Raw genomic sequence first — 7,728 nt, 5'->3', positions numbered from 1 at the left:
TGTTAGTCTTTTCTAGAAACATAAAAATATCCGAGCTCTCAGGTTATGAAGACTGTGTCATGGCCATGCTTCCATTTCTGTGTTCAGTTCTCCTAAGTCTGGCTTTTTATGTGCAAGGGAAGTTCTTTCAGAAAATATCTAAATACCTCTGCCGTTCTTTGTTGCAAGGTGATTCAATTTTGAAAATAATTTTAATTAAAAATGGAATAAACTAGATCGAAGAAATCTAGTCCTCCTCTACCTGCTGTGCCTCCCAAACCTGAGATCATTCTTACTAGAGCGTCTGCTTGGGTTTTTCTGCTCCCCATGTGCAAAGTGCATTTTCTCTTCTGCTCAGTCTGACAAGGTATTTGCATCTTGTGCTAAACAAGTGAAACAAAGCCCTCTTTGAAGTGCATAAAGCCATTTATTTCAAAGGGGAACCATGGAGTGTGGCATTTTGGCAGTGCACTTGGCTTGAATTTATCTTGAAATGCCGAGATGTCTTTTGCGTGTTTTTTTTATAATGACATCATTAGCACCTCTAAGGACTATTTCACTATCTTCCAGGTAGAAATATAGACAGAGAGGAATACCTGAGTGAATGGAAGGCAGTCAGGTACACTGCACAAGCTGGTTTTCTTGACCCAGTAGACCATCAGTAGCACCCAGCCCCTGGGAGGACCGAGCTGCCTGCTAGTCTGCTGCACCCACAAGCTTTACCCACAGGCTATTTCTTGTACATACATAAGGGAAACTCCCTTAAAACAGCCACTTCCTTAACCTTCATTAAGGCCCTCAGCAGACTCATCTTTGATGCCTGCAGATCCCTGCCAGCTGGCAGTGCCTGGCTGTTGCTGAGCAGAGACTTCTCCATGTGTAATGCCGCTTGCCTTTCCACTTCCTCCTCCTCCCTCCCCGCGAGTCCGTCTCCTCCACCTGCTGCATCTTGTTCTAATCTGGTTTGTGAGCACTTTGGGTCAGGGACTGTCTAATTTATAGCGTGTCTGCATGCCCCCTAGCACTAGGTAAAAGCTATTAATTCACATCACCCTATACTTAGAGAAAGTTTTATGGGATCAATAGAGCTGTGCTATTAATAATACAGCTAAAGTGTAGTAACTTCATGCTGTGCATCACCTCAGAATAGCCCCACAACCTGTTATAGAAAGGGAGTAATTTCCTCAAAGCTCTGGCTGTAACCAGACCTGGGGTTTAGTTCTCCACTGAAGTATTTGTTGAACCTGAGAATCCTTGTCATAAAGACAAGCCAGGCTGGGCGTGGTGCTGGCAAAACCGATTCGAACTTGAAGAATTTCAGAAATGCTCGAAGTGTGAAGGAAACTTTCTCTTCAAATTGCTATAAGACTGCATCACAACTTATTTTCTTAATTTTTTACAACTTATTTTCTTAATTTCTGCTTTGAAGCTGCCCACCCACATTTAGCATTTTCTGTAGCATCTTTCAGTTTAAAATCGATCAGCAATGTTTGCTCAAATGTTTCACCTGAGGTTTTTTTTTGAAAATTCCTACGTAGGTGTTGACTGAAGAGAAGCAGTGAGTAAAGTGGCAGCTGCTCTTTGGGAGTCTTGCTGTCCTGCTTTAGACCATAAGGTTGCATGTGGCTGGCAGTGTGACATTCTTCCTTGGTGCGCACAAACCTGAGTCCTGCTCCAGACAAGGGTGTGCCCTGTGAATGCTCCAGGCTACAGCAGGGCCCTTGGCAAGTGGTCGGGGCAGACGGGGCAGTCCCTGGGCATTAGCTGGGACTTTTTGGCCACAAAGAGCAGCAGCAGCAGCAGCTTTGAGTTGGGGAAAGTTTTTACCATCCAGGCAGCAGAACTGCCATTGCACATCTGTGGTTTCAGGCTACTTGTCATATTGCCTGGTACCACGCACTTGTGGCTCGCTATCCTCTCATCTCGGGTTATTTTCTGCAGGCTGCCAAAGGCAGTGTCTTGGTGTGACATTATATCCGTGTTATTAAACATATGTACCCTGAGACAGTGTCACGAAATGACATCCTGTCTTGGGGTGATTTTATGATCAGTCTATTGCCTGATCTTCTGCTTTATCCCAAAAATGCTTCCTGTGGCTTGAAGGTGGGTCCAGGGGGAGCCCTGGGTTTTTCAAAGCCTCACTCCTGATGCACCTGGCATGCTGTGTGGTCTGGGTTTTTTTGTTTGGCTGGATTTGTTTTTTGTTAGCTTAGGCAAGAAGGTTTTTTTTCCCTTTTCCCTGGCCTTGGAGAGGCTGCAGCAGAAATTATTCAGTGGCTTTTCGAAGTGAACTGGACAGCTTGGTTTTGGTCCAAGGTGAAAGGCTGGTGGGAAAGGCAAGGGGCCTAAGTTTTTACAGCAAGTTTCTAATTCCTTCCCCACTTTATTAGTCCATTTTGGCCCTTGGTCTCAGGAAAAGCTGAGCCAGTGAGAGAAAAGCACACCAAACCCACCTGCTTCATCTGCTGTGAAGAGAGGACCAGCACCAAAGATTCACCAGGGCCCAATCTGTTTGCCCGAGCTGCTGCATGAATCTTTTTGGGTTTTTTGGGTTTTTTTCAATCCCTGAGGCAGGAGCTGGCACCATCTTTCTCCCCACCACGTGGCTGGCCCTTGTGTTTCATTTTTCTTTCCCTGGCTTTTGGTTTTTTGTTCTGGTGTGTGTGCAGAGGTAGGCAGGCATGGTCTGACAGCTCAGTATCTAGCATTTATTTACCTTTTTTTCCCCCTTACCATGTGGGCACTCTGTCAATAAAGGTTTTTTTTTCACTTTCATCCACTAGTATTCACTCCTTATTTGTGGAAAGGGATTCTTGGAACCCCCCCTCTTTTTTTTTTAGAGGAAACACTCTGGAATGAGGTTTTTTTCTCCTAAACTTGTCTCCAAATCGATACACATCCTCTGAGCGGTGAATTCCAAGACAGCCCAGACAAATACGTGAAAACACACTGCTGTAGAGCTATTCAGGTGATGTTAGATCCCAGACCTTGGGCAATGTGCTCCCAGACTCAAAGCAGGGAAAGGATGCTGCATGCAATTACAGCCATGCATTGCTGTAAATCCAGTGGGTGGTGATGAGCTCTCTGTGCAAGCAGCTACCTTAATGCACTCTAACAACAAGAAGGCATTTGTCCTTTGCTTTGCCTCCCTTAAGTAAGTCCCATAAAGCTTTAGCAACATCTGTCTGCGCTTTTCAGCTCTGCCAGTGGCCCTCAGGGAGTTTGTGATGGCTGGACAGATACCTGCTCCCCTGCAAGGCATTGCACACACACGGGGGTCTGAGAAGCCCATGCGTATTTGTACACAGCTGACTTTCTGCCAGGTGATTTTCATGTCAGAAAATTCCATCTTGCTTAACTGTAACCTCATCACGATGAGGAAGCAGAAACACAAGCTTGGTTTGATGTTCCTACACATACAATGTGATTTACTGTCTTGGAGAAACCAGCTGGGACTCATTTTCATGCTGTGACTTCCTTCTTCCAGGGCTTCACAAGCTCTTGGCACAGCTTTGATTTCCAACCTGGAGAGTTGGGGCACTTTAGAGAGAGGCAAAACCAACAGCAGAGCCCTGGAGGTTGCTCTTCCTTCTGATGCCAGACAGCCAAATAAAAATGAAAAAAAAAGCTTGGAGGGAGTTCCTTTTTATCCTGATTTCAGAGATCATGAGAGTGGTTTTGCTTTACGTTGTTTACAATAGAACTGGGAATGTCTTAGCAGGTAACTATTGATTTTGAAGGTGCAGTATAAACAAATGACTCTTTAAAAAATCAAGGGGACGTTTATCCTGTGACCATTGCTGCCACGTTTTCCTCAGGCCTCATCACCTGAAACAAGTTCATTGTGTGAAACACTGTCTCTGCTGCCTGGGATGCGTTACACATCAGCTGCTGCTGATGCCTGTACCTAGCTATGCATACCAGCTGCACATGTAATTCACCTTTAATAGTATATTTATGATTCAAACTGGGTCTTTCTGTCTCTTTTTTTTTTTTTCTCAGGCTATTTTTAAATTGCTCAAATGGCAGGGCATTCATTATTTCCACTAGATGACTACATTGTTTTGTTCCCTAGTAGATGTTTCAAAAAGGAGTGTAGTGGTTTAGTGTAGTGTCTTCTGAAAGTGGCTAATTACGAATTGTAGTTCTCAAATTAGTACTTGGAGCAGTTTCCCTGGACTGTCATGTGAAGAAAATTATTTTAGTAATTTTCCCAAAAGGTGAGAAAGCTGTAACATATTGCAAACTTTCCCTGTATTTTCCTACAGGTGAATAGTTGGTAGATAAGCCTGTTTCCTACAGGTGAAGGTTGTTGGTAGATGAGCCTCGACTTGTGATCTAATCAGTCTGTGCTTCAAGAGTGTCTTTTTAAAAGTATGTGAATATATATATATTGTATATAAAAGATATAATTTTATCTTTAAGGTGACCACATTGTATGCCGGCTGAAGAACATTTCACTTAATTATCATAGAAATGTGTTGGGAACAAACTTGTTCAGAGGCACGGTGTGCTGGTGACTGAATAGTGATGAATGTGTTGGCAAAATCACTGTTCTTGGGTAAAATCAGTCAGCAAAGAGCTACAGTCTTAACAGCAGAATCATAACTGAGAGATCATACTTTGACTTGCATTATCAATCTGCTGACGACTGCTTTTCTTCTCACATTTCATGATAAGGAAGTCACTGTGACCCAACCTCTGAACTGTCTTTTAAAACATGAACTAAGACCTGTAATTACACAGAAATTCAGTAAGTTTTTACAGCAAGTTTCCACTTCATTCCACAGTTTATTAGTTACCATGAAAAAACCCTTTCTGTCTGATCTGTATGTTTTCAGACACTCTGAGTGACAGCCTTCTCTTGAAAACAGATAATTTCCTCTGTCACATGAAGGGAGAGTCCTGTGGGGAACTTTCCAAGACAAGCAGGACTCATCCCCAGCTGTGCCCTTCTTTTTTTTGAAAAACAAACCATGTTTCTTTAAACAAAATGGCAACACTTATGCTCCCAATTCTGCTTACCTCCTGGCCCAGGCTTTGTAAATGTAAGTGCAGATTATGAATGCATGTGCAGTGTCTGATATTTCTAGGAAGAATACTTTATAACTGAAATCTCTCTTCTCCAGGGGATGAAAGCAAAACAAATTTAAGGATTAAATCACACAGAGGTATAATCCCCAAGGGAAACTTACTTTAGTTATTATGATTATATTACGATGTAAGCTTCAGTACAGCAAAAGCTGTGTGAATACCATTTCAATGGGGAATAATTTTTAGTCTTACAGCCTATACTACATTATAATGCATTTCTGGAAGCTTGATGAATCGTAACTGCAGTTCTCAGACATCTTTGCTTTCTGATATTTTTAACCTTCTCTTCTAAAAGAGAAAGGAAAAGAGCGTGAGATTCGTGAAAGAAAAGCTTAAAACAATTTAGTTAGACAAGTTTTAATCCTGCATTAATTACACGTCCCTATATATGCTTCATGGTATGCAGTGTTTGTGCAGTTTATGGAAAAATAACTGGGTGAACCATTTCAGAGGGTCTAGGGCTGTTTTTTTTACTGGTGTAAGATCTGAGTGATCAGTCCAGGTCATCTTCTGTGCCTGTGCTGGGCAAGTCACCTGTGCAAGGTGTGGGATGTGGGAGTCAGGTCCTCCTGCACACAGGGGCTGAAAGCTTTAACATGTTTCTGCTTACGTGCTGTGCCTTGGGGCAGCAGATCAGCCCCCAGAGCCCCCTGTAGACCCAATACTGAGTACAGGACTGCACTCATGGCTGTGTTAAGACTCTATTTTGCATCCCACTGTGCCCAATAAAAGAAATCTTCATCTCAGCCACTGGGAAACAGAAGTTCGCAGATTTCAAATTGCTTTTGGTGTTTTTTTGGTTTTTTTTTTTTTTGTTTTTGTTTTTTTTTTTTTTTTTTGAAGATGCAACAGAAACCAGTCCTGATGTTTGAGTGAATCTGCAGTAAATGAGACTAGCTAAAACAAAATGATATGGTCACAATGTAGAAACTGCTACAAGTCCCATAAACAATAACTGACAAGCCACTGCTGTCTGGTGATGTTTAACAGCACTGTAGCAGGGAAGAGCCACTTGTCCTTCCATACCAACAGTGATGGAACTACACTAGAACACCGCTATTTGGTGGAGTATTTGGGTTTCCTGTCCAACCAGATCCTTATTCTGCCACACAAACCATCTAATTTCACTGCTCATGTGTACCAAACCATACAGTGTTCATAGATGCTTAACTAAAGAAGAGATTAAATTCCTAGCCCAAAGTCACACAAAGAGTCCCTCAGAGTGAGAACATGAGCCCAGGTCTTCAAAACCCTGGTCTGGTGCCCTTACCATGAGATCAACCTTCCTGGGAAGACTGAAAATCCATACTGGTTGCATTGTTGCACTGTATACAGCTGCCTCTAGAATACCGTGCTCTTTACAGAGCACTTCATTACCAAGAAGGTATTGATTGACACATTGGAGGGAGTTCAGAGAAGAGCAACAAAAATAATTAGAGAGTGAAGAGATTGACTGGAAAGATTGATTTAAGAGGGAAGATTAAGTGAGATAAATATGTATAGCTTGGCTCACCTGCAGCACGGTGCATAAGTCCACAAATATTTAAAGGGTGTAAACAATCAGGAGGAAGAGCTACCAATGGTGGCCCAGTGTATTTGTGATTTGGTGGTGCCACAAGCTGTTGTTGCACAGAGTTTTGTCAGAGCGTGGCTGGGTCACAAAGCCTGCCTCAGCATCCCCAAGGGGAAAAGGGTTGTTGGAGCTGTGGGAGGAGTGTGACAATGGAACGGGATTCTCTTCTGGGCAGTGGCAGCACTGGGGAGGGGGCAGAGGTGGCACTTAGCAGACTCATGGACTCTGTCCTGCCTAAGTTTGCAGGGTGTTTCCTGATCTAGATCAGCAGGACTCATACCAAGTGTGTGATACTCTGCAGAGGAGACGTTGCAGGTAATACCTTTGTATCAGGTAATGCCAGTTGCCACGGTAACCATGATACTTGATTACTGTGGAATAGCACAGCAAGAAGCCAGGTAAAGACTGTGGAAGCTCTTAGTAAGTCTGGATTGGACCATCCCAGCTTTGATCAACTCTAGGATGAGTTGGAAACAAGCTACTTCAGATAAATCCTCAAATAAAAACATTTGAGATTCAATTTTTTTTTTCAAGGAGAAAGTGGATTTCCTAGTAATAATAAACCCTCCATGACCCTGCGGCTTTAATAGTTTCAGGTGACATTTAGTCAGGCTTCCATCAAGTCATCATGGTGCAGAGCTTACATGGATGTCATTGCTTATCCAAGGAAATTTCCACATTACTCTATGAATATAACAGCATGTCTTGTTGTCCTTCTAGCAGGACAGGGTTGATGTTCCCATGTCCTGAGGCAACCCACACCCAGTTGTGCCCATTGGTGTTGCTGCACAATAAATAGATCAGGATGGGGATGGGGGAGGATGCTGTGGGAGATGTGCAGTTGTTTTTTTTCTTTTTTCAACGGCACATCATTTTGCAAAAAGACAGAATGTGCTGATCTGCGAATTTATGCCTGGGAATTAAGCGTATCTCCAGCAGAATCACATCGATGTGTGCAGCTGTGAGGAGATGCTAATGCGTAGCTGCATGTACAGAACTTTTTGGGTGAGCTTCTCTGCCCTCCTTTCCTTCCTCTGCAAGCAAAAGAAAAGCCACAGCTTGTTCTCCCATTACAACCACTG

The sequence above is a fragment of the Chamaea fasciata genome, unplaced genomic scaffold, assembly GCF_029207755.1.
Source record: "Chamaea fasciata isolate MVZ Bird 193981 ecotype frontalis unplaced genomic scaffold, bChaFas1.0.hap1 SCAF_26, whole genome shotgun sequence".
NCBI lineage: Eukaryota > Metazoa > Chordata > Aves > Passeriformes > Sylviidae > Chamaea > Chamaea fasciata.
This window is presented reverse-complemented; position numbering follows the sequence as displayed.